Source organism: Stegostoma tigrinum, chromosome 22 (genome assembly GCF_030684315.1).
Source record: "Stegostoma tigrinum isolate sSteTig4 chromosome 22, sSteTig4.hap1, whole genome shotgun sequence".
Taxonomy (NCBI): Eukaryota; Metazoa; Chordata; class Chondrichthyes; order Orectolobiformes; family Stegostomatidae; genus Stegostoma; species Stegostoma tigrinum.
The window spans coordinates 17,745,623-17,773,044 of record NC_081375.1 but is presented as its reverse complement, the minus strand read 5'-3'; the positions used below and the strand labels follow the sequence as shown (position 1 = coordinate 17,773,044).

The window sequence follows — 27,422 nt, the reverse complement described above, 5'->3', positions numbered from 1 at the left end:
ATACATAGATTTAAAAAAGACTATATATCCTTGTTGATTGCACAGCGAGGGAAATCATGAATCAGTAGAGCCTGCTTCATTTTTGAAGTGTTTAATGTAAGTGCTTAGCCTTTAAGGGCCATCAAACTGTGTGAGCATTTTATGTGACTGGCTTGAACTTAAGGTGATGTGATATGCCATATCAGTTTCAATGACATTGGGCATCATTGACATTCTGAATAACACTGGTTACATTTTATTTTGATGTACTGTACAAATCTATATCGACCAATGCCAAAGCACTAATAAAATATCACTTTGTTATAGATGCATTCAGAGGCCAAGTCCTTTCGGAAAGTCAAAATTTAGAGGAACATTGAACTGTGGAACAAAAATGGAAATTGCTGGAGATACACAGAGGTCTGGAAACACCTGTGGGGATAAAGCAAGTTTAATAATTAAATCTCATCAGACCATAAGTAGGTAGGAAAAAGGAGTATTTATGGGAAGACACAGTGTGGGGAGAGGGGGGGAAAATGGGGTGAGGTCAGCAGATAAGTGGAGATGGAACCCAGAGAGACAGATGTGAAAGGTATAGGTAAGCAAGAACATATTAAATACAAGCCAGGACAAAAGAAAATCTAAATAAGAAATAATAAGAGCAAAGTGTGAGAAAATGGGCTAGCTGTGCCTCTTTTCTATATATCTTTCACCTTCTCTGGGCTCCATCACCAACTATCCGCTCACCTCTCCCCTTCCACCTTCCTCCCACACCTTGGTTTCAGCACAAATACCAGCTTTTCCCAGCTGCTATCAGTTCTAATGAAGAGTATCTGACTTGAAACCTTAACTCTGTTTTCTTCCCACAGATACCACAAGATCTACTGAGTTTCACCAGCAATTTCTGTCGTTTCAGATCTTCAGCATCCACAGTTTTAATTTATATTATTGTGCTGTGGAATACTGATTTAAGAGCATGGAAGGAAAAGTTTCAGTTGAAGTTATGCGGCATCTTTGAATAGGAAAATCCACCTCAGCTAAGGCTTGGACACTAGCCTTTAGGAACTCATTTTGGATATTGTTAGAAACATACAGCAGGCCCTTGGATGAATATTACACAGAGGTAGTGTTAGCACATCCCATCATCTAATAAGCAGAGATACCCATCACAGGATAAAACACACTCACTTTCTGAACAACCTTTGATTCATCGTGCCACTTTAGCTCAGTTTGCAGCTTTCGTGCCGATGTATCAGTTGGCATTGAGCCTAACTTCAAGCCTTCAACACATAATTCTGGCTGTTGCTTCAGTGCTGAGGAATGTCCTCATTGTCATCCTCAACTTTTGGATGTTGTTTGAAGCAGAATCTTACCTGTCAGTTCCAATGTTACCGGTGGCTGTTGAAGATCCATGATGTAACCTTAACTACATTGCATCATGAACCAAAGCCAGTTTATCTCATTCATCTCCATGTTATTTGTGACATTGAGTGGTGCAAAAAGTGACTGAGCAGTTGCCAATTTTTACTTTGGAATAGGGGAGGAGATTCCCTGGAACACTGGGAATAAGGTGTGATCACACCCCTCCAAAGGAAGGGTCCCGACTGGAAACGTCAACTTTCTTACTCCTCTGATGCTGCCTGGCCTGCTGTGTTCCTCCAGCTCCACATTGTGTTATCTCTGGCTCCATCATTCTTAAAATCTCTCTGATTTTCTTTTAGTTTGAATGAGCCAAAGAAAGTGAGGCTGGTTTCTTGACAGGTATGCGCTTCTGAATGGTCTGTCTTTCTATTATTCTCCATACACGGGCAGAGATGCAGGAAAATCTCGGCATGAACTGTAATTCTATAAACATTTTCTATTGTATGTGAAAGGCACAGAAATGCTTATCACAATAAGAAATGAGATTTTTTTCCTAATTTCAATTAGTATATTGAGTTGTGTTTCAATAAGTCAAAAAATGTACAGAAAATGAAAATGCAACTCAACATAGCGTCTGATTCAGAGGTACTTATTCACATGAAATAGCTTGTCGTATAATGCATGACTGGGTTAGAGCAACTGGATTAAACAAGTCACCTGGACAGAGGAATATTTATGCTGTGAGTGCTCTTCAAAGAAACTTTATCTTTGTGCAATTGTCTCATTCCTGGAATTTCCAAAAATTGATTACTGCCTCTTACCTTCCAAAATTATAGCATATTACTTTTGCAAAGCAATTTTGAAAATGGATAGCTTAAACCAAGAAAAAAAATGGCTAGCATCTTCATGTACAGGAACACAGGATTTCTTTTAAGTATTTTCATCATTTTAGGCTTCACTTTGAGGGGATAAAAGAAAAATGTTATTATCCTGGCCCTCCTAAATCCTGCATCAAAAGGGCATTGATTGCCCTCACTACTGTCTCAGGACAGCTTCATGAAAAACATTATGGGATAGATCTTATGATGTTTTGGCAAAGTATCAATTTTGTCAAGTTTCACAGAAGGTTTCTCACCATAAAGCTGAGCAAGATCTCTCGTATTAGTGCCCTAACTATACACCAAGGAGCACCTCTCATGTGACGCCAAACCAATGTTACCAGCACATCATGGTCGGATGAGCTCACCACTCATCAGAGATCCTGGAATGGATCAGCAACTTTTAAATGCTACAGTGTATCCGGATGAGCACTGGCATCCTAAAGCCATCCTGCACAATTCCCCTGGATGTTGCAAACTAAGTAAAATTGATGTCCCACTTTGCAGACAGGGAGCCAGATTTCTTAGTCAATGGGGTCATGCAGAGGAGGGACATCATCTGCCTCAGGACTGACAAAGGAGATCACTTCATCAGACAATGCCAGCCTAACCCAAGGTTGCCACCCAGGCTTGTGAAGTCTCAATTGTCCAGAGGAATGCTCAGCAGTGCCATAACCATGTCAATCACCATTACCGCTCTGCGGGAGATCCATGCACAGTGTTTCAGGAAAGAGGCAAATGTTGGAGGAACTTCAATTCTAAATATAAGTGGAGAAGTTGCGGATGTTTCCTTGCAGAAGGTCAAGAGAAGAATTTAGAGATGTATAAAAATCATGAGTGACCTGGATAGATTTGGTAGAGAGCAACTGTTACCTCTTGTGAAAGTACTGACAATGCCAGATTGAAAACAATTGGCAAAAGAAGTAAAAACAGCATGAGGAAAATCTTTTCCGCGCAGTGAAAGCTAAGGTCTGGAATACACTGTCTGACAAAGTGTTGGAGAAGTGGTCAGTTGAAGTTTTCAAGAGCAAATTAGACTAACTGCAAAGGAAGAACGTGCTGGGAGAGTGCGTGGGATGAGGATAGCAATAGCTCATTGCTCATTCAGAGAGATGGCACAAACACAGTAGGCCAAATGGTCTCCTTCTGCATTGCAAAAATTCTGTGATTCTGTGAGCCAGATGTTATATAAAGATAGTTCTGCTTGGGCACTTTCTGGTTCTATCAAAGCGTATTTGACCCAGTAAAGTGTTTTGTTATAGGTGCAAGAAAATGGTCATTTTTCATCAGTGAATAAAATTGTACAAATTGATATATAAATGCTTCAAGCTATAAAATAGTATTTTTAATTTTTATCTATATATCAGATCAAAAGTGATTTTTAAATAACTCACCATGTCATTATACTCTCTTCCATTATATTGGAATCCTAATGCTGAACATGGAACTTGGTGTGAAAATGGGATAGGGTGGGATGGACACAAAGAATGTTTAAAATTATATTCCTGGTATTTTCTATAATTCTAGAAATTGATTTCAAAGACCATGGTGTTCTGAGGTACATTTTCTCAACAAGTGAGAGAATAAGGTTAAGAATAACTTTAAGTTCTAAAAGGCCAGGCACAAAATATTCCGAGGGGACATATCAGTAAAGAAATGTGTGAAGAGAGCTCTGAATTGTCTAAACGTGAAGGGCCAATTCTTAAAGGTCAGGGCATGCAGTCTGCCATAGATCAGAGTTTGGGCACAACTACAATAAAAAAGCCATAGAATCATACAGCCAGTCTAACCAATCCACAAATACCTTGTTCCCAAACTAAACCAGTCCCATGTGCCTGCATTTGGCCCATATTCCCTGAAACCTTTCCTATTCATGAACTACTCAGGAGCAGATCCTAGGTTTAATCCCCTGGCCCAGTCTCGCTGGCTGAGCTGCAGCTCCAGGTCCATGGCTAGGCCCCAGTGCTTGATGGCAGAGGCAGCAACAGCAGCATGTTTGGGCCAAGTGCAGGGCCCTCTGGTTTTGGCAGCTGCTGCATGAGTGAGGTTGGCATAAACTCATGGCAGCGGTGGCACTGGTGAAGGCAAGATGGCGCCAGAGAGCAGTGACACTTTCTTCCAGTGTCAGTGGCATTACAATGGTTGGTGTAGCAGTAGGGGCACACGCTATCAGCCTGGAGGAGTCCAGATCCAGGCCCATGGCTGAGTTAGAAGCAAGAGCTGTTCCTAAATTCATTGAGATGAGACTATAAGGTGAACGACATTGTTTTATTTTTCTGGCTTTATATTCTGTGTTTTGGTTTATTTTCTGCATTTTAAGATGGTACTGGAGAGTGGCAACACTGAACAACACCTTTCACGGTTTTTGTAATAAATACATGTGACAATAAATCAAATCATCAATCAAATCAACTTGTCCAAATAGACAAATGGGAGGCTGGAAAAACACGGCAATCCAGGCAGCATCTGGAGGAAAGGAGCAGTCAACATATTGGGTAGAACCCTTCTTCAGGACTTGGTGTGAGGATAGGGGGAGCCGCAGATAAAGAGGGTGGAAGATAAGTTGTTGTCCTTCAAATTTGTGTTCTGAGTCACCGTGATACTGGAGGAGGCCGAGACCGGACATGTCAAAGAGAGACTGGGACGGAGAGTTAACGAGAGGTTTCATGGCTGTTATGGCAAACATGCTTGTGGAAATGGTCAACTAGTCTTTGCCTGGCCCGTAACGGCCAGACTAACCTCCCAGTCACCATCTGTTTCAACTCCCCACCAAAATTCCCCTCCGACACGTCCATGCTCACCTTCCTCCAGCATCACAGTGACTCAGAATGCAAATTTGAAGGACAGTAACTTATCTTCCACCTGAGCACCCTACACCCCAGAGGGCTCAACACTGCGCTCTCCAATTTCAAATAACCTTCCGTCCCATCCCCCAGCCCGCTTTCCAGCCCCACCCCATCTTTTCTATTGCACCTCTGACCCTCCCTTCCAGCCACCAACCGGATTCATCTCTCCCATCGACCAACCAAGTGATACCTATCATCATCATTCCACTTCCTCCCCCCGCCCCCCGCATCCCCTCTTTATTTGCAGCTCCCCCTATCCCCACATCCAGTCATGAAGAAGGATAATACCTGAAACATTGACTTCTCCTTTCCTCCAGACGCTGCCTGGCTTGCTGTGTTCTTCCAGCCTCCTGTTTGTCAACCTTTGATTTTGACATCTGCATTTTTGTTGTCTCTAACCAACATACCCAAATATCTTTTAAATGTTATAATTGCACCTGCATCTACCGCATTCTCTGGCATTTCATTCCACACGTGAATCACAGTCTGTAAAAATGTTGCCCATCCTGTCCTTTTTAATCTTTCTCCTCTCAACCTTCAAAATATGACCATTAGTTTTAAACTCCCCCACCCTCGGTGAAAGATCTTCACTGTTCACCTCATGTATGCCCTTCATATTTTTATAAACCTCCATAACGGCACCCCACAACCTCCTATTCTCTAGTGAAAAAATTCTCAGCCTTTCCAGTCTATTTTTACATCTCAAACTCTCTCATTTCTGGCTACATCCAAGTAAATCTTTTCTGAACCCTCTCCAGTTTAATAATATCCTTCCAATGGCAGGGTGAACAGAACTGCACAAGTTCTCCAGAACAGACCTTACAAACATTCTGTACAATCTCAACATGCTGTCTCAACTCCTGTACTCAAAGGCCTGCACAATGAATGCAAGCATATTAAATGCCTTCTTAACCACCATGTCTACCTGTGACACAAATTTCAAAGAAATGTGAACCCGAACCTCTGGGTCTCTCTGTTCTACAACATTGCCCAGGGCCCTGTCATTAATTGTATAAGTCCTGCCCTTGTTTGTATTACCAAAATGCAATACCTCACATTTATCCAAATCAAACTACATCTGCCACTCTTCAACTCATTGAGCCAATTGATCAAGATCCCTTTATAATCTTTGATAATCGTTTTTCTCTGTACACTAGACAACCAATTTTAGTGTCATCTGCAAACTTACGAATGTTGCCTCCTGTATTGTCATCTAACTCATTTATGTGAATGACAAAAAAAGTGGACCTAGTACTGATCCCTATGGAACACCAACTGGTCATAGACCTACAGTATGACAAACAGCCCCCCATAATGATGTGTCCTGAGCATTGTGTCATGAAAGCCGCAGAATAATTGAGGTAATAGTTATTATTCTGTTTTCCTTAACTTTCAGGGACCCTTCCATTATGGTGGATCATTACAAAAAGACTGCATCAAAATAAGCTCCATTGTGTCTAATCAAATTAAATCCATTGAATAAGGAGAAATGAAGGCACTTGAACTTCCATAATGTCATTTTGAGACATGAACTATGCTACTAGTAGGCTTTCAGGTTTCCAGATCAGCCGTTTTCAAAACTGTCCACCACTGGTGTTTCCCTCCATGTGTCGTGCATCTATTGTGGAATAATTAGTTAGGATTTAATTAGAATTAGATCGCAGAATCTCTGCAGGGTGGGAACAGACCGATTAACCTCAAAAAGCCCACATCAACCCTCAGAGCATCCCATCCATGCTCATCCCCCTATAACCAAACCAATCTACACATCCCCGAACTCTACGGGTAATTTAGCCTGGTCAATCCACCTAACCTACACACCTTTGGGCTGTGGGAGGAAACCGGAGCACCCAGAGGAAGGCCACGCAGACACGGGGAGAATGTGCAAACTCCACACAGACAGTCGCCCGAGGGTGGAATCGCACCTGATCCCTAACGCTGTGAGGCAGCAGTGCTAGCCACTGTGCCACAATGTCACCCTTTTTTAGAATTGGAATTAAAATTATAATTATATTTAGATTTCATTGTCACATCACAAGTATAGGAATACAGGAGTACGGTGTAATGGGTACAAAGTCACCTTTCTCTGGGTGCCATTTTGGCTAAGTAAATGAAACTTAAAAAACAACTGGAGAAATAGAAGGAACAGAACCAAAGGGGAGATAAATGCCCAGACCTTAAAGAAAGATGCCTAGATCTTCTTAAATGCCCATCTTACCAAAGGTGTATGGAACCTGTGAGTCTTGCATCAGTCACTGCGAGAAGCTGCATTCTCACTGCCACTACCTCATGGCCAGGACAAACTTTGTCCACATTGCCAATCATTGGGAGGAGCTCTGCTGTCACTGCCTCCGCCAACTCCAAATGCCCAGGAGGAATCATGAACCTACTGTTACTTTAACTGCTGCCACTGTTTCCAGTCGCCAGAGGAAGGAATCGTGACCTCGCTGCCACTGTTGCCTCCCCATAATGCCGGGAGGCTGGTACGCTTCCACATGCAGCCCGCTCTTGGATTCCAAGCCACGGTCTTGATGCAAACAAGGCTTCGAAACAAAGAAAACAAAAAAAATAGAAAAAGAAAATAAAAGAGAAGACAGCAAATGTAAAAAGAACAAGAAAGGCAGACAGGAGCCGACTAGCCCTGAGCAAAAGAGCCCTCCTCTGCCGTCTTGGATTGATTTCAAATATTAATCAGAAAGTCAAGTATTGTCAGAAAAATAGAAAACGCTGAGACACTTAGCATGATTTCCAGCATGTGTGGAGTGAGAAACAGAGTTGATATCTCAGGTATGTGACCTTTCATCATGGCCCGTTACTATTGTATCATGTCACAAGCAGGAGATTACATGGACATTGGGTTTTCATTTAGCATTCCCATGTCAGTTATTAGTCTCCTGTTACATGGTCACGATATAGCAATGAACACATAACAACTGGCATGTCAACTGCAGCAATCAACTCGCTGTACTTGACAACTGAACTGTTTAAAATTGTTCGGATATTAAGGTCAAAGTACAAGGAAGTGAACATTTTACAAACTCATGCTCAGATCTGATATGTCTGTAAAGCATCTGTATAGCATTGGGGGGTTCCTTCTAGTTTTATCCACTTTGATCGTAAAAGCACTACCTGACTTCCTGGTTGCTCTTTTTATTGGCCATTTGTGCAAACAACAATCTTATCTTTACATTCCTGATGCAAAGATTGTGCTATTGTATTTTAATACCATTTTATTTCTATTCAAACCGACATCAGGGCAACTGTTTAGATGCTTAACTGGTTTGTTAACCTATTTGAAATGCATGATTACTCCTTTCAAGCTTAAACCTGATTGAATACAATGACCTTTTCTTGGCACCATTACAAGCACAACATTAGACAACATCATGCAGTGAAGGGTAAGCAATAATTTGGCAGATTTTCCACTCGAGTAATTCTTCCCATCTCACTGTGGAGAGGCAACATTTAACATCCTTTGGCTGTGCACTAGTTAATGTGAAAATGTTTTGAATACTATTTGCACAGCTAAATCACTCAAAACAAAGGGCAAATAATGTTAATATATTATAATATGTTAATCAGCACATCACAAACAGCAAATTAAACCCATTCGGAAGGGAAAACCCTACTTTCTGAGTTATTACCTGGCAGTGTGAACACTGCAGCAATTAAAATAACATTACAAAGAGGTATTGAAAGGCTAGGTAAGTGAGCAAAACTGTGGCCATTTAATTTCAATGTGGGCAAAGGTAAGGTCATCTGCTTTAGACTTAAAATGATGGAACAAAATGTTTACCAAATGGTGTAAAGTTACACAAAATGAAGAGTCGAAAGAAAACCTCACGGGTCCAGGTACATAGATCATTAAAGTATCATGAACAGGTTCAGAAAATAGTCAAAAAGGCCAAGGGAATACTGATATTTATATCTAGGATCTAGAGAAAAAGCTAATAGAAGTCACGTTATGATACCTAAAGCTTTGGTGAGACCACATGTGGTGCCTGATGAGTAGTTCTGCATAGCACAACATTAAAAGGGATACAAATTGATCTTGGAGGTAGCACCAAGTGAAATTACTGCCAACAGAGGGTCAAGTTATGAGAATAGATTTCACAAACTTAGGATTGCGTTCCCTGAAAATTAGAATAAGCGGTGATTTGACCATGGTCATAAGACACTAAAAGGAACAGATAGGGTAGATAAATGAAATAAGTTCCGCCACTTGAACCGTCCAGGACTGAAGGCAAATTAAAGCCAGAGAGTAGAAATGTTCACAGGGACAGAAACAAAGTTGCTGGAAAAACTCAGCAGATCTGGCAGCATCTGCAATGAAGAAAACAGAGTTAACGTTTCGGGTCCAGTGAGCCTTCCTCAGAAGGAACGAACTTCCCCAGAAGTTCTGAGTAAGGGTCACCGGACCCGAAACGTTAACTCTGTTTTCTCCTTCACAGATGCTGCCAGATCTGCTGAGCTTTTCCAGCAGCTTTGTTTCTGTTCTTGATTTACAGCATCTGTGGTTCTTTAGGTTTTTATTTAAAATCTTACAGGGATCTGAATGACATGGTCAATGGCAAGAAATGGAACAGAACTGCACAACATGTATGTCAAGGTCTACTTCCACGCCAAGAGCAACTTGCTGCAATTTTTACCTAAGTTCTGGGTCTTGAGGTGTGATTCTCAAGCGTGAGTGCAAGTTGCCAACTAAAGGTTACTGAGGATGATCTTATTAACAGCATATCTCACTGAATTAATTTACAGCTTCCTATCATACCACCTGCTGTGGGAAATCTGGACACCAAGAAATTTTGACATGGAAGCCAGTGTAGGTACCTGGAGACTTCAGCTTGTTTCTCGCTCGAAAGGACCTCCATGTTGGATTAAGTAATCAATATCTCAGGGCACCAGCCACATATTGCCACATCCACGGAAACTAGGATCTGACATGTGCCAGGCTCCGGCCTCTCTCTCTCATTAGTGTATCTCCAATCCACTTCCAATACATTTCTGTAGATCAAAGCTGTACCTCAGGATAAAACGGCAACCACCATTGTAATGCTGCAGCAAGGACACTGTGCATCAAAGGACATGCATCCTGCTCATGGGCTGGGCCAGGTGGCATCTTCATGCTGGTCACTTCCTTTCATAGTGTCTATTCACTGCATGCCCATACATCCCCATCTTGTAATACTTCCTCTTTTTGCACCTTGCCCCTTAGCCAGATATACTAGGCTCTCACTACGGCTGCATTGCCATAATGTTTAGCAAAACCATGACACAGGAAGCTTATCGTATTAGTCAACAGGCCTCAGTCAAGCCATGCGAGATAACTTTTGGTCAGGAAGTGCCAGAACAGCAAGTCAGGGGAAGTGCCTGATACCAGCCCACGGGCTTGGACATGATTAGTCAGTTGCTCGTGGTATTTGGTCAGAGTCAGGGTCCTCTGCTCATAAGATTTGAGGGGCCAAATGGCAGATAACCCCTGCCTCCTCTTATCCAGTCTTGAATCTTTCTGCATTATTCTGGGCTTTTTCTCTCCTGGAATGAGGGAGATTCAAGTACTGAGGGTAAAACAGTAGATGGCGCTGCATTGAGTGCTGATGCAAGTGTGAGCAAATGAGTAGGCAGCACAGAGGGTATGTGGATTTAGGGTAGGTGATGACAAGTGAGAGATATTGCAGACAATCCTGAGAGTGGTAGAGCATGGGCCTTGCTGGGAGCTGGGTTCAATGTTAGAGACAAAGTGAGTGTGAGTTATGAGAGGGAGGAATGTGATGCTTACAGTGGTGGAGAGGGAAGGCCATTGACTTTCTTCCAATATTGCTATGTACTCTTCAAGATAGGTGAGACTGCAAGTGGGTTAAGTGCAATCTTAGACCAAAAACAGAAGTTGCTGGCAAACCTCAGCAGGTCTGGCAGCATCAATGAAGGAAAAAAGAACAAAAACAGAAGTTACAAGAAAAGCTCAGCAGGTCTGGCAGCATCTGTGAAGAAAAAAATCTGAATTAACATTTCAGGTCTGGTGACCCTTTCTCAGAACCCTTAGACCAGCCTGGTATCGTGTGGTGTTATGACTTCCTCTGCTAGTCCTGGTGGGAGATGATGCCCCATCACTTCAGCAGCCCATCCAATAGTGCCTCCACATCCCTGGCCACAAGAGCCAAATGCAAATTTCCTCTTATCTGCCTTGTCCATGGCAAATTTCAGGAACTGTGCAAGGCAGCTCGTGACTGATAGTGCCCATTCGGGCACATAACCAACTTTTAAACATGGTACTGGCTCCTGGGATGCCAGTCCCTTCCAGGATATCCTGACAGTGACAACTTTCTGCAGGGAATGGCAAGTGGCCAAATGGGAACTAGGCTTCACAGTGAGCCAAGGTAAGTCATTATTAAGGTGAGTTTGGTGAGAAACAGCAAGAAAAACCATAAAGCCTCACAGAGAAAAGCTCTCTTTGAAATTCAACAAACCTGACATTAGCCAAAAAAGGAAATCTCTGAGAATCAACCCAGACTTTTCAGAAGTGAAATTGGGAAATATTAATTCACACTAAGTGTGACAAAGATTTGGAAGTTCTCTGCCTTAATTGGTAAGAACAGTTGTTAAATTTAAAATTGAAATTGATACATTTTCATTGACAAACGTCGTAAGGGTTTATAGAGTTAAACAGTAGATGAGTCATAGCCTCATTGAATGATGGTACAAATTCTAGGGGCTAATATCCTCTTCCTTTTCCTACGTTGCTCTGAAGCTTTTATAATTACATCTTGTTGATTTTCTTTGAATAGATACTGAACTTGCCCACTCACCCCTTCCTCACCATATCCATTATCCCAATAGTTAACAATGCTGCTGCGCAGCTGTTTAATACAGCATTAGTGTAAAAAATAGGAGGAACCTGGCAGATGACAAGATCCAGTAATCTGAATTAAAACAATAATGTAAAAGGAGCTTGAAATTTGAAGTGTGATAAGGTTACAGTGTTGGCATTGTTGGGTGGTTACAACGTCTCTAGTTTATTTCTCTGTGACAATTGCTTACTAGACTGGGCAGATCTCTGATGTACTATTAAAGCATGCCTGTTATATAAATCACCTTTGAATAATTGAGCCACTACAGTGGAAAGTCTTAGCAGGTGTCACCAGAGACATTACAATATCCTCTCAAATGCTGCACAAAATCAGTTATGTCGATATACAAGGTTATTAAACATTCAAAAACATGCATCTCTTTTAAGCTGTGGAAAAATGTATTTAAAACCTGAAGAAACAGTAGCTTCCAGATGGTTAATTTTCTGAAGGGTTCCTTCAACAGTCTGGAATATGCTCACAACAGTAGCCTGAGTCCAAATGCAGGTTCTTCATCTAACTTATAATGTAGCCTTTACTTCAACTAAATTACACAAACCTAATTACTTATTCAAGAGAAATCAGAATCGGGAGAGATTATCCTGTGTTATCAGCCAGTGTCAAAGTTACCCCCTTCCCACCTCATGTTCATATGTCACTATAAAAACCAAAAGATGCTGTAAATAGAAAGTGCTGGAAAATTTCTGAGGAAGGCTTACTTGACCCAAAAGTTTAACTCTGATTTCTCTCTACACATGCTGCCAGACCTGCTGAGCTTTTCAGCAATTTCTATTTTTGTCTTTTTAGGTGTCACAAATTGCTTCCATAGCTCAATCTTAATTCCTTCCTTAGACTGGAAGCTTGAAGAAATAACAGGAGGATCTGAGTCATCAATGTTCCATTGGTAGATTGCTCCTCTCAACACAATGGGCCCAATTCACATTCTTAACCACCATTCCAAAAACCTGAGTCAAAATCATGGATTCTAGGAGCCAGGTGGCTCCAGAACAGGGAGATAGGCATATTGACAGACATTCATTCAGTCTGTACCAGGGAGCTAAAGTTAAAATCTGCCCCATTATTGTCACCACCTCACTCTGAACCTTGAACTGGAAAAGACAGTCACCTATGAAACAAGGCCGCTAGTGAATGGATTTGGTAGGTAGTTCAAGGTAAAAACCAGAATAACTGTCATCAGTCCATAGCCTACAGTGCACATCAATCTCAACTTGGTCAGCATCTGCCCATGTGATTTTGCTTGTAGCTTCACCCTGTTGGTATATCTAGCATCTTACGCCCTTAAGCCACCACCATGATGGGAAGACGGTGACACAGTGGTGATGTCACTGGAACTAAAGTCCCAGGCTAATGACCCGGGGAAATGGTTATAAGTTCCATCATGGTCGCTGGGGGAATTTGAATTCAATCGACACATCTGTAATTGAAAGCGAGTGATGACCTTGAATTACCATCAATTTCCACTATCACCCCATCTGTTTCACTCATGACATTTAGGAATCAATATCTGCCGACATGTGACTCCAGACTCAGGGCAATGAGTCTATTCCTGGCCTCACAACTCCACTCTCGAAATGGCCGACAAACCGTTCTGAGACTCCGTTCAAGTGCGACGGAGGATGAGCATCAGAAGCTAGCCTTATCAGTGACACCCACATCCCATGAAAGAATAAAGAAAAGAAAGGGGCACCATCCAGTAGCTTCAAGCGCACTTTTTAACTTCTGTATTTTTTTTTAAACAAATCCTCTTTGCCAATACAGCTCTCTTTCGGGTGCCAGCTCAGAACTTACAAACCAGGAAAATATTGCAAAACTAACAATTACAATCACAAGCAGCACTCAAACATTTTAGCTCTTGGACTGTGCAATACACATAATGTATAATTCTAGTATCAGAATCACATCAAATGAAACAAGAAGATATTTTACTTCAGTACGGAAAGTCACAAAAGCAAGCAAGTTCCTATTGCAGATTCCTGATTACATTTACAAATTTAACTTTATAATTCTAAAGTACATACATCGGTAAATCCGGCACTCAGAATTTTGGACCACGCTATCAATGACTGAAGTTTCCACATTTAGAAAATAGGATTCTCTGGCTCATCAACTATGTTTTCCTCTGGAGTATGTATGTAGTGTTTGATTCTTTTGCGGCAGGTAATATAAACTGCTGGTATCTCATTTCACAATTGCTATTATTGCAACATATCAAGACAGGAACTTAATCTCACAGATTCTGTATCACTACACAATGACTGAGGGCATTGGTCCTTAAGCTACTATATTGGCTAATAAAATGGAAATTAAAACGCTGTCCTGCTAATGACTTGTCCAGTGTTGGTGGATCACACCAGTACAACCAAAAATAAATTACTTATTTTGCTGATACGGTGTTTTGCTTTACAGAAACAGTAAATGTAGCACCGTTGCCCAATTATATGTATAAAGGTGTCGTGATCCTCATTCCTTTTGAAAGCTGTAAAACATACATGATCAGCTGCAAAACTACTTTATTATATCCACATGAACCTGTAAGGCACAAATGAACAGAAAGCATCTCAACTGATTTCACTGGACCACTTTCCAAGAAAGCAGGCAGCGGAATATTTTCACATAAGGGACTGCTGGTCCTGATGAAGGGTTTCTGCCCAAAATGTTGACTTATCTGGTCCTCGGATGCTGTCTGACCCGTTGTGCTTTTCTAGCCTCACACCTATAGACTCTGCCTTCCAGCATTTGCTCATTGTGTTTGCTGATACTTAGAGATTCAAATACAAAACTGTTCCAAGACTGTAAACCAAATCAACTATGAGGACAACTTGCACTTTTGTGAGTGTTTCAAGAAAGTGCTTTCTTGGATGGTTTGTGGAAAAAAAAACCTTGAGCTACCTGAAAGCATACTAAGTAAGATGATCAAAAACTTATTTGAAGAGGTAGGTTTTAAGGAATGTCTTAAATAAGGAAAAAAGAGTAAGAGAAACAGAAAGACATAGGGAAGGGACTCCAGAACGCAGGATATAGATGGCAGAAGGCATGGAGAACAATGATGAAGAGGTTAGAACTGAGAATGCTCAAAAAGTCAGATTCAGATGAGTGTAAATTAGTAGGGGAAAGGAACAGAAAGTCAGAAGAGACTTTAGCCAGCTGGAATGTGTGATTGCCTAACAATGCTAAGAATGAAAATCAACTCATGATGACAAGAAAAGTTATTCCAATTTAGGAGGTTGTTGTGATTTCAAGTAATATGTTGTTATCACCTTGTTCAGTTCAGGCTATGAGGATTTATTTTCTTTGAATGCTTTTTGTTGAGTCAAACTTTGAAAACTAACATTATTCTTGTAAAGCTGTTCCAACTGAATTTTACTGCCACAAGAATCACTAAAATCCTCAGTGTATCAGATCAATATATTGTACCAATATCATGTTTAGACAATAGTAGTACAGTATGACCAACATCCTTCTAATCCAGAAGTGTCATTTACTCCTTATGTCTTTGACATTCGTAAAACTCTATTGCCCTTGTCTTAAGTCAGACCAAATCTGGTTCACACATTACCCTTGTGCTCATTGACCAACGTGTCCCCTAGGTAAGCAATAGCTTTACTTTAAAACTATCATCCCTGTTTTCAACTCCCTCAGTGGCCTAGATTCTTCCCTTTCTCTGTAATGTCCTCCTGATACATCTGTTCTTCTCTAATTCTGGCATTTTAAGCATCCCCAATTGCTCCAATGTTGGTGATCATACCTTCAGTTGCTTAGGTAGTAAGCTCTGTTGTATCTGCAATAGACCTCTCCACCTTTTTTACCTCACTTTCCTTGTTTAACAAATTCAACATACAACTTTGACCAAATGTTTGCTTATCTGACCCGAGATCTCTTCATTACCTTGTGCGTTTTTTTAAAATGCTCCCATGAAATGCCTTGGGAATTAAAGGGACAATATAAGTAGTTGCAGTAAGTTCTCCAGATCAGTCTGATATTAAAAGACAATTATCATTATTCTGATCTTTTCAGAAGCAGAATCTTATATTTAGCTTATGGTTTGCGATTGGTGGCAATATTTTCACTCTTTTTTCTAATAGATCAAAACTATAGGTTATGGTGAATGGAAATGTCAATTTTTGCTCCCCCATTCTTTGTTGAGAGAATGACATGAATGGCTAATTATATCTAATGTAAAACAAAAGAAAAATGAGAATAAAAGGTGACATTTGTAGAACTCTTGGTGAGTTTTTGTCATCTTTCTCTTTATTGTGTTTTCCCTAATTGGGTTAGCTGAACTTGACTGATTTTCATTCTGATTTTTAGTTAATGGTAACTTTGCCTCAGAGGTGGTTGAAGTGACCCATAAATTTCCAGCAGTTTCAATTAACGATAACTTCAATCATCTCACATGAGAGCAAAAGAAGTGAACCTGGCCTAAAGCTGGAACATGTGCAAAGATCATCACAAATGGATCAGATTCTAGTTTTCCCTTGAATGTATCAAAATTTTAAACTTTCTAATTCTCTCATTATTTCTTTTCTCTTAATATCTACAAACTTTTAAAAGCTAAACTTAGAATTTGTTAATGATCAGATGTAAATTTACTTTTACATGATTTTCTTCAAAATGGCAGGATTAATCATTATGAGTGTTTCCTACTCCACTAGGTTTCTCGATAAATATTAAAGGACAACGGCTTAATTACTGCTCTATATGTCGGAGCTTAGGAGTGCATTATATAAGAAACAATACAAACAAAATTGTTACACTTTGAAAAATTCCCAGCTGTTAAGAAGATTCATAATTATTCAAATTAATTGATTATATTTTTTCTGTATTTCTTTCCTGTTTTTAGTATTTCAAGTGTTGGAACCCCAAATGACTTGTGAAATTGCATTAATATGCTTCATGTGTTAGTGGAAGATAATGGGTACAACGTCAAAGTAATCTGTCATATTAGTCCTATATTGATCCTTTTAGTATTTTCTCAGAGGAGAGGTGTTCCAAGGCAGACAAACTGAGAATCTCCCGGGAGAGTTTCTCAATAAGATTCTGCAACAGAGACCTGCCGTAACTGGCCTGAACTGTTGAAAATCTCTGTGACACTGTATAGAACTGAAGGTTTTCTAACTCAATATAAACAGCCTGATAAATCACCTGGAGCAAAAAAAAGATTGCTGCCTAACTTAAATACTATGGTATTGTCTGTATGAAACAGTATTGGGGGTATTTATACGTTTATTTATTGCAACAAATAATATATGATCCTGCTGGTGCCAACCTTGATAACATCAACTTAATTTTGCATTTTGATTATGCATTTCATTCTTGTATGTTACACAGAAAACAATTGTCATTAACAAACCAATACTGGATTGATGTCATCTCCGGATGATACACCAGCATTACGACAATACTTCACCAATACTGAATCAACCTTCAGCAACATTTGATTAATTACCAGAAACAAGGCTCTCATGATAAAGTTCATTAGTGTGTGTCAGCTTTGTGAAAGCTGATTCACATTTGTGTAATGCCTCTCATGATCTCAAAGCAGTTAACAGTGAAGTTTAGGTATCTGGGGATTTTGAAGTACTATTTTTTTAAAATTCATTTGTGAGACGCAGGCATCATTAGTTGGCCAGTATTTCTGGCCCATCCCGAGTTGAACCTGTGACGGTTGTGGCGAGCTACCTTCTTGAACTGTTGCAGCCCATGTGTTGTATGCAGAACCACATTGCCCTTTGGGAGGGTATTTCTGGATTTTGACACTGCAAAGGTGAAGGAACAGCAATATATTTCCAAATCATAATAGTGGATGGCTTGGATGGGAACTTGTGGGTGGTTGTGTTTGCATGTATCTGTTGCCCTTGTTCATCTGGATGGAAGTGGCTATGGGTTTGGAAGATGCTTTTTTAGGACCTTTGATGAATTTATGCAGTGCATCTTGTAGATAGTACACACTGCTGCTACTGAGTATCACTGGAGGAGGGAGTGGATGCTTGTGGATGTAATGCCAAACAAAGCAAGGTCCTTTGCGCTCAAGGATGTCAAGCTTGTTGAGTATTTTTGGAACTGCACACATCCAGGCAAGTGGGAGTATTCCATCACACTCCTGTCTTATGCCTTGTAAATAAAAGGTAGACTTTGGGGAATCAGGAAGTGAACTACTCACCATAGTATTCCCAGCCTCTGACCTGCTTTAATCAACATTGTGTTGATGTGTCAATGGTAACCTCTAGGATGTTGATAGTGAGGGATTCAGTGATGGTAACACCATTGAATATCAACAGTACGTTGTTAGATTGTTTCTTATTGGAGATGGTCAACGTCTGGTATTTGTGCGATGCCAATGTTACAAGCCACTTGTCAACCTAAGCCTGGGTATTGCCCAGATCTTGCTGCATTCAAACATGGACTGCTTCAGTATTTGAGGAGTCACAAATGATCCTGAACATTGTGTAATCATTGGCGAACATCACCAATTCTGTCATTTTGATGGAACAAAGGTCATTGATGAAGCAGCTAAACGTAGCTGGGCCTGAACGAAAACCCTGAGGAAATCCTACTGAGGCGTTCTGGACCCGGGATGACCAGCATCCAAAAACCCAAGCAGGATGGTGGCTAATTGGCTCAATGGTCAGCACTACTGCCAGGGACCCGGGTTCGATTCCAACCTTGGACGATTGTCTTTGTGGAGTTTGCACGTTCTCCACATGTCTGCATAGGTTTCCGCCGAGTGCTCCGGTTTCCTCCCACAGCCCAAAGATGTGCAGGTTGGTCAAAGTGGCCATGCTGAATTGTCTTGTCATTTCAAGGGATGTGCAAGTTAGTTATAGTAAATGTGGAATTATGGGATAGGGTGGGATGATCTTCAAACGGTCAGGGCAGACTCAATGAGCTAAATAGCCTCTGTCTGCACTGTAGGGGTTCTACGATTCTATAAACAACAACAATGTTCCTACCTGCCGGGTATGGCTCCAACCAGAGAGTTTGCTCCCTCATACCCACTGACTACAGTTTTGCTAGGGGTCCTTGATGCCACACACGGTCAAATGCAGCCTTGATGTGAAGCCCTGTCATTCTCACTCTCACCCTTGGAATTCAGCTGTTTTGTCCATGTTTGACCTAATGAGGCCAGGAGCTGAATGGCCCTGGCAGAACCCAAAGCTAAGATCATAGTCTGTCTCTCTATAATATCCCTATTTGTTCTCTGCCTCCTCTATTTGAAAGTGATGGTTTGAATGAAGTGATCAGCTGTGCCTGGGAGGTGTGCACCATGCAGGGAGCCAATGTGCAAGGATTGCCATGGATTAAAGCCCTCCCCTCAGGGCTACATCCTGGCCTGTGCATGGCTCTGTGTGTAATGTTGTTTTTCTTTGAAGAGCCTTGTTTCAAACATGGACTGCTTCAGTATTTGAGGAGTCACAAATGATCCTGAACATTGTGTAATCATTGGCGAACATCACCAATTCTGTCATTTTGATGGAACAAAGGTCATTGATGAAGCAGCTAAACGTAGCTGGGCCTGAACGAAAACCCTGAGGAAATCCTACTGAGGCGTTCTGGACCCGGGATGACCAGCATCCAAAAACCCAAGCAGGATGGTGGCTAATTGGCTCAATGGTCAGCACTACTGCCAGTGGGTCCTGCAGCCCCTTCCTTCACAGTCCAGCCACTTCTGGGTGTGCCCACTCCGTGTGTGTTCATTTTCCTATCTATTTCATACTTATGTCTTACACCACAATGAAAGAGGGCAGTGACAGTAATTTGGCCTGTGGCTTCCAACCACTAAGTCTTTATATTGGAGAGATCCTGAATATCCAAATTGCCTTCCTTGTTACCATTCTTGTGAATCCCATTGGCATCATACCTCCCCATGTCCCCACCCAACCAGCCTACACAAGCCTACACCGCTCACCTTTACTATCTAGCACCTGAAATGTCTGGTGATGATGCCAGCTGTGGCCATACATTAACACCCTGGATGCCAACGCGCATCTGACCATGGACAAACTGTCTCCCACACAACTCCCTTCCCATCCATGCTTTACTGTATCTTCCCCTTCCAATACGGTTGCCCCCACAGACAATTGTCATTTGCCTCCCTCCTCACACTCCACATCCCTCTCACCTGCAGCCCCCAATCCTGAAGAACAGGTTCATGAGCCCCTATCCCATGGCAGCCCCTTGTCCATTACCCCTTCTATTGGGTAAAGCCAATGGACTGATTGTGGTCTACGTCCTGAAGTGACCTAACTGCACAGCCCCATGCAGCAAGTGCCCAGACTACTGACAAATGGCAGTACATCTCCCTGAATGCGACTGCTATCCCCCCAGAATGTCCACTATGGAGCTATGGGAGTGACTGTGACCAATCACTGGCATACAGAGACATGGACTCGCCGACTGATACCACCCTGACTGGACCCTGACTGTGGCCAATCTTTGCAGTGGTGTGGTAGATTGCCCCAAGATTTATTGTGCAGGATCTCTGATTTCTGGAGACCTCCACAGACGTTGGTGAGGACTACTCCCCTAAAACATGGAGGAACAGCTGCTTGATTGCTGCACATGCAGCGTGTTTACCACATAGCATACTGGAACAGATTTGAGCTTGATGTAGCGCGCTGCCATACAGCAAGATATTCACCCCTTCAATGAAAAGTGCTGATCCAGAATACAAGCTGCTTGCACGAATAGGCAAGGCGAGGTGAAGCAGGAATGCTGCAAGCATGCAGGTAGGCACCAAGTGAGCAAAGTGCTAAAGAGAGCAAGTGAGCAGCCTCAAGGTGCAGCCTGGACCAGTCCAGAGTGAAGGAAATATCTCCATCAGCAGAATTTGTTTGAAATTTTGGGTGTTGGCTAAAAGAGTGAAAACCCTTTGAATTGAAGGTTCCCATTAATGATGAGTTGGATTTCTGGTTTAGCAAGACTTAATAGAGAGAAAGGTAGTGTCAATATTAATGCAAATCATCAGTCATTAAAGAAATTAGGAATGATTAGAGCCTGACTGAAGGAGGCTACACAGTTCTTTAGGTTGTTCATGAGTTGTTGGCATCACTGATTAGGCCAGCATTTACTGTGCATTCCCAATTTCCTTTGAGAAGCTGCTGGTGAGGTGCCTTCTTGAATCACTGCAGTCTTTGGGCCATAAGGATGACCATAGTGCTGTGAGGAAGGAAATTCCAGGATTTTGTCCCAGTGACAGTAAGGGAATATCAATAGAGTTCCAAATCAGGACAGTGTGTTGCTTGGAGGGAAAATAGCACCTCGCTGTGAATCTGCTGCCCTTGTGCTTTCACGTAATTGAGGTCATGTGTTTGGACAATGTTACCTATGAAACTTGGTGAGCTGCTGCAGTACATCTTCTAGGAGGTGCACAGTGCTGCTGATGTGTGTCAGAGGTGAATACAGTGAATGTTGAAAGTGGGAGATGGGCAGCCAATCAAGCGGCCTGCTTTGTCCTGGATGGCGTTGAACTTCTTCAGTGATGTTAGAGCTGCATTCATCCAGGCAAGTGGAGACTATTCCTTCACACTCCTCATTTGTGCATTGTGGAAAGGGTGGGCAGGCTTAGGAGATTCAGGAGGTGAGTTACATATGTACGATTCCCAGCTTCTCCTGTGCTCTAGCAGCCTCTGTCAGATCAGTCAGAAGTCAGGCCAGCGACAGGCCCAGACGGTATCCCAGCCGATCCTGTGTGGACCAGCTGATGGAGGTATTCACCAACATCTTCACCCTTTCCCCGCTACATGCCAAAGTCCTCACCTGCTTCAAGAAGACTGCTATCACCCCCGTACCCAAGAAAACACATGCAGTGTTCTTCAAATCACCCAACAGCTCTGACTTCAATAATCGGGAAGCGTTTCAAGAGGCTGGTAATGGCCCACATCAGCTCCAGTCTCCCAGCCTGCCTCTGTCCCCTACAGTTTGCCTACTGACATAACAGGCCCATAGAGGATGCTATACCCCTAGCTCTGCACTCAATAAAGACACCTAAGTCAGATTCCTGCTTGTTAACCACAGCTCCATTTTCAACACCATTACCCCCTCCAGACTGATCTCAAAACTGTGTGACCTTAATCTCGGCTCCACCCTCTGCAACTGGGCCCTCAGCTTTCTGACCCATAGGTCGCGGTCGGTGAGAATTGGAAACTGCACCTCCTCCACAACAACACTCAACACCAGAGCCCCCCCCAAAGATGTGCCCTCAGCCCCCTATTGTACTTCCTGTACACCCACGACTGTGAAGCCAAATTCCGTACTAACGCCATCTACAAGTTTGCTGACAACACATAGTGGGACAGATATCTAACAATGATGAGTCAAAACACAGAAGGGACATAGAGGTAGTAGGAACTGTGATGCTGGAGAATCTGAGATAACACGGTGTGAAGCTAGATGAAAACAGCAGGCCGAGCAGCATCAGAGGAGCAGGAAAGTTTGACGTTTCGGGTCGAGTCCCCTCTTCAGAAAAAAAAATAGACATAGGGCCATAGAGGGCTTGGTGATGTCATGCAATGAAAACAATCTCTCTCTCTCACTGTCAACAAAACTAAAGAACTGATCATCGACTTGAGAAGGAATGGAGGAGAGCATGCTCCCCATCTACACCAATGGTACTGAGGTTGACGGACTGAAGAGCATCAAGTTCCTCGGAGTGATGCTAACCGACGAACTGTCGTGGACTTCCCACATAAATGCAACAATCAAAAAGGCACAGCAATGCCTCTTCTTCCCCAGGTGGCTCAGGGAATTCGACATGCCCATAAGGTCCGTCACCAACTTCTACAGAGGCACCACTGAAAGCAAACTGCAAACACAGCAGGCCAAGCAGCATCTTAGGGGCACAAAAGCTGACGTTTCGGGCCTAGATCCTTCATCAGAAAAGGGGGATGGGGAGGGGATTCTGAATTAAATAGGGAGAGAGGGGGAGGCAGACTGAAGATGGATAGAGGAGAAGATAGGTGGAGAGAAGAGTATGGGTGGGGAGTTAGGGAGGGGATAGGTCAGTCTGGGGAGGACGGACAGGTCAAGGGGGTGGGATGAGGTTAGTAGGTAGGAAATGGGGGTGGGGCTTGAGGTGGGAGGAAGGGATAGGTGAGAGGAAGAACATGTATAGGCAGGCGGGGACGAGTTGGGCTGGATTTGGGATGCAGTGGGGGGATGCTGCTTGGCCTGCTGTGTTCATCCAGCCCCACACTGTGTTGTCTTGGATTCTCCAGCATCTGCAGTTCCCATTATCTTCCATCCATGGACTCTATTTACACAACCCGCAACCAAAGAAAGGCTGCCAACATCAGCAAACACAACTTGCAGCCCGATAATGATCTCCTACAACCTCTTCTGTCAGGCAGAGGATACAGAAGACAGAGCACACTCATGAGCATGTTCAGGAAAAGCTTCTTTCCAGCTGTTATCAGACTGTTGAATGGACTCTACCCTCAAATAATTTTGTCTGCAGTGTAACCTGTATGCCTCTAAGTCTTTTTGATCTGTACATCATTTGCTTGCTGTCATCTGCCTGTGTCACTTGTAAATAAAGCTTTTCACTGTATTTCAGTACTCGTGACAATAAACCCAATCAATCAATCAATCAAAGTATTTATATGGCTGATCCAGTTCAGTTTCTGGTCAATAGCAACCTCAGTGGTGCCAATTCTGTGATGGTAACACCATTAAAATTCAAGGCATGTAACTTTGATTCTCTTTTGTTGGAAATAGTCATTGTCTAGCACTTGCTTAGCATGAATTCTACTTGTCAGTCATCATCCCAAACCTGGATATTGTTCAGGTTGTGCTGCATTTGGACATGGATTGCCTCATGATCTGGGGAGTGGCATACGGGATTGAACGTTGTGCAAGCACTGGTGCGCGTCCAGACTTCTAAGCTCAAGAGTGAAGAAAGGTTATTAATGAAGCAGCTAAAGATGGATAAGTCTAAGAAACCAGCCTGAGAAACTCCTGCAAAGATGCCCTGGAAGTGAAATGATGCATAAGACATCAGAGATGACTGTTTTATACAGAGAGTTTGCATCCTTAGGCTGTTTGTAAGAGATTTACAGGTACATAATTGCCAGAAGTAAATGGAAAGCTGAAGAAATGTCAGCCTATCTATGAATCAATGCTCAGACCAAATAGTCAATCTTCCATTTTTTGATAAATGTCTGATTTGAGTTTCAGAATGTGGGCCCATCTGTTAGAGGAGGGAAGTGGCATTAAGCCATTCATTTCAAGTATTATTACAGTCAAGGTTGGAGACATGCACCGATTTCTTTCTAGACTCACTCCTCCACTGGTCATGGAGATTTTACTTTTCACCAGAGTGGTGATGTATGTTATAGAGCTACACGAGTGTATCTAGTTTACTGTGAGAAACAGTTCACCGAGTTCTACTTAGTCAACAAAGAATAATTCAGTTACAATGCTTAAACAAGCATGCAAACATTATTGACAAAAAAAGGTTTAGACTGTGTCAAGATAAATATGACTTATAGTTTTACAATCCTAAATGAACATGGCATAAATATGGGTAACAGAATATGATCAAACACCTCACAGAATATGTTAAACAGCAACTGTGACTGTATCAGATCCAAGCAATTTCTCAGCATTCTACCTCCCCGATGTTAGTGATACATTGTGTCGGAACATTTCTTTAAAAACTTCACAAGGAATGGAAATGTTCACTTTTGGTGATCAGGCCACAAAACTCCCTGAAAAGCCTGTCAATGACTTTTTCAACAAATTCTTATGTTCTGGTATTCTCCTGGGTATATATTCCCCTGGGTTTTGGAAAATGAATTCCAGAACATGCTTATAGGCACAACTTGAGCTTTTTCACAGACATTATCTTCACAAAGTTTGTTCTACCATTTTTTTTTCTCCTGAGTTCAAATCTTGCTTATTTCCAGAAAACAAATACTGCTTGTGGTTTTCCTTCACCCTGGTTCACAGCTGCACTGAAATATTAATGGTAAGCCGCTTGTTCTAAGCACGACATATCTCCTAGAACTTCCCCCTGAGACTGAATTCTAAAATTCAGTTATATCTATTAATTCCAAGAACATCTCTCTGTGTTCTAAGTGCACAGACCCATTTAACTAATGTTGACAAAAACAGAAATTGCTGGAAAAGCTCAGCAGGACTGGCAGCATCTGTGAAAAGAAATCAGAGTTAATGGTTCGGGTCCAGTGACCCTCCCTCAGAACTGGACACAAAATGTCAGCTCTGATTTCTCTTCACAGATGCTGCCAGATCTGCCGAGCATTTCCAGCAATTTCTGTCTTTGTTTCTGAGTTACAGCATTTGCAGTTATTTTGATTTCTAACTAATCTTGACCTTGCCCTCAGTTCCTATTAATTCTGAACATAAAGACTCCTGGAACTTTCTAACTGATACGAACTGGACAGTACCAATGACCTCAAGTTACCTCCTCAGCAACAATTTTTATTTGCACAGGCCTGCCTTTGCTTTGCCTGTTTCCATAAGTGACCCTAGAACTACTCTTCGAAGAGCTCTGCTAAGTTTTAAGTGATATATTAATACCTTTGTAAAAAATCTGACTTCTATCATGGGGAATCATTTAATTTAACAATTCTTCAGTCAAATGCAGCAACTGCATGGAACTGTCTGTTGCCTGAATGCTACAATATTCATCAAGTGCTAGCTTCCACAGTATGAATTAATAAAACAAAAAGAATTTGTTCATAGAATAAGTAATTGCATTCATTTTATGGTTATTATTTTTAATGTAACTGACTGCATAAGGTAGAATGTAGTTATTATTCACATCTTGTTGATTTTTCTGAAAAATTATTCTATTATTTAACAATGTGGTTTCACTCTTTTAGCAAATATGTGGGTTTTCAGGATTCTATTTAAAAAAACTAAAAGCCAAGGTCATAATCATTCTCTACCAAGGTCATAACTATGCAAAAGGACTCATAAATAATGCCCAGATAATATGCTTGAAGAATCACAGTGTTTTCCAGTAATTTACCCTGAGATATAAAACTTCTCCAAGTTAGCAGCTGATATTCTGGATCTGCAGGGCTGGGGGATCATTGAAAACAATATCTCATTTTGCTTCACATTTTTTGGAAACGTGACACTTGAGTTTCATTTAGTTTATTGAAATGAATGGTGATGTATAACAGATTGAATTTTGCGATATAAAGCAGGTTCTGAATCATTCATACAGCACTAAACAGTAAAGAGAAAGTAAGAGTGGAAAATATTTCTTGAGTTTGCGTTAACGTAATCAAAACAAAGCACTGTGATCCTCCAGGTCCAATCAGAATATTCCCAGATCATTAATTTTCTAAGTGCTTAGTCTCCTCTGACTGGCAATCTTTTTTTTAATCAATTGGAAACAAAAATATTCCCTGAGAGTGTGAGAGAAAGAAACAGAAAGAAGAGGAGTTTGTGTATAGAAGAGAGGGGGAGAGAGATAAAGACAGGGAGAGACATTGCTGTGAAAATCCAATGAAGCAAATAGCGTGTAGGCTTAATAAAACCATCTCTACTTATTGTAGCTTGCAATTACCAAATCTTAGCCCAATAATCTGGAAACGAATTTTTGTCTGCACTCTCTCTTTGTGGAATTATACCTAAAGGCTAACAATGACCTCACCAGCAATTATCTACTTGCTGGGTTTCGTATTATGTCATGGTATTCTACTAGCCTTGTTTTTTATTAAATTCTTTTCTTCGAACGTTAGTAGCAATGATAAAGCCAGAGTTTATTGCTTGTGCCTCATTGCCATGGAAAGATAGTAGTCTGCTGGTTTCTTAAGGCACTGAGATGGGACATCTGCAACTCCACAATTAGATCTCTGCTACTCTTTTCTTGTTACCTGTGACCTAGAGCTGCACAGCAGACAGGAGAAAGGACAATTGTCAGCGCTTATGTAAAGTACAGGCTAATAATCATTAGATCTGATCCACAAACTGAATTAAATTGAACTACATCAGCTTTGTCACATGTACTCAAATGAGTACAGTAAAAAGTTTACATCACCGCATTATAGCATCATCTTAGTTGCAAAGGTACCTGGGTACAGATACCCAAGATCAAATTCTCAGGAATCAAAAAAAAATTAGAGAGTAAAGAAATAAGTAGTACAGCATTATAGGTCATAGGAATAAAATAGAAAGATAAAGAACTAAAAAGTTCAGAAGATCTGTCTTGCCAGCACCCAGCCTCAAGGAAGACTTCCACCACTTCGCCACCGCTTATGACAGACCTACTGCCATAGGAATTGCCCCGTTTTAGATGCCATCTCTTTGCAGCTGGGCCCATTGCACTGACACTGCAGAAACCACAAGCACCCCGCAACCAGGAGTTCCTGGGTCTACTGCCAGGCTAGGCCATTGCTTGGCCATAAGTCCCATTTCGGCTGCAGATGTCGCCGTGCCAGCAACTCCATCTTGAAAAGTCTGCTGCCCTGTCGACGCCATCCCCGATTATTGGAGGAGATTTGCTGCCAGAGGCCCTGAAC

The 27,422-nt window shown here is 41.8% G+C and overlaps 1 long non-coding RNA gene across 1 annotated transcript in view; it reads right to left on the bottom strand.

Moving 5' to 3' along the window:
* The window catches only part of LOC132210859 (uncharacterized), an 85,158-nt gene extending 71,097 nt beyond the window's left edge, over positions 1-14,061 (bottom strand). Inside the window, exon 1 of the long non-coding RNA XR_009447052.1 lies at positions 13,950-14,061. This is a non-coding gene — a long non-coding RNA (uncharacterized LOC132210859). The remainder of the gene's footprint in view (positions 1-13,949) is intronic.
* Positions 14,062-27,422: the final 13,361 nt, after the last annotated feature.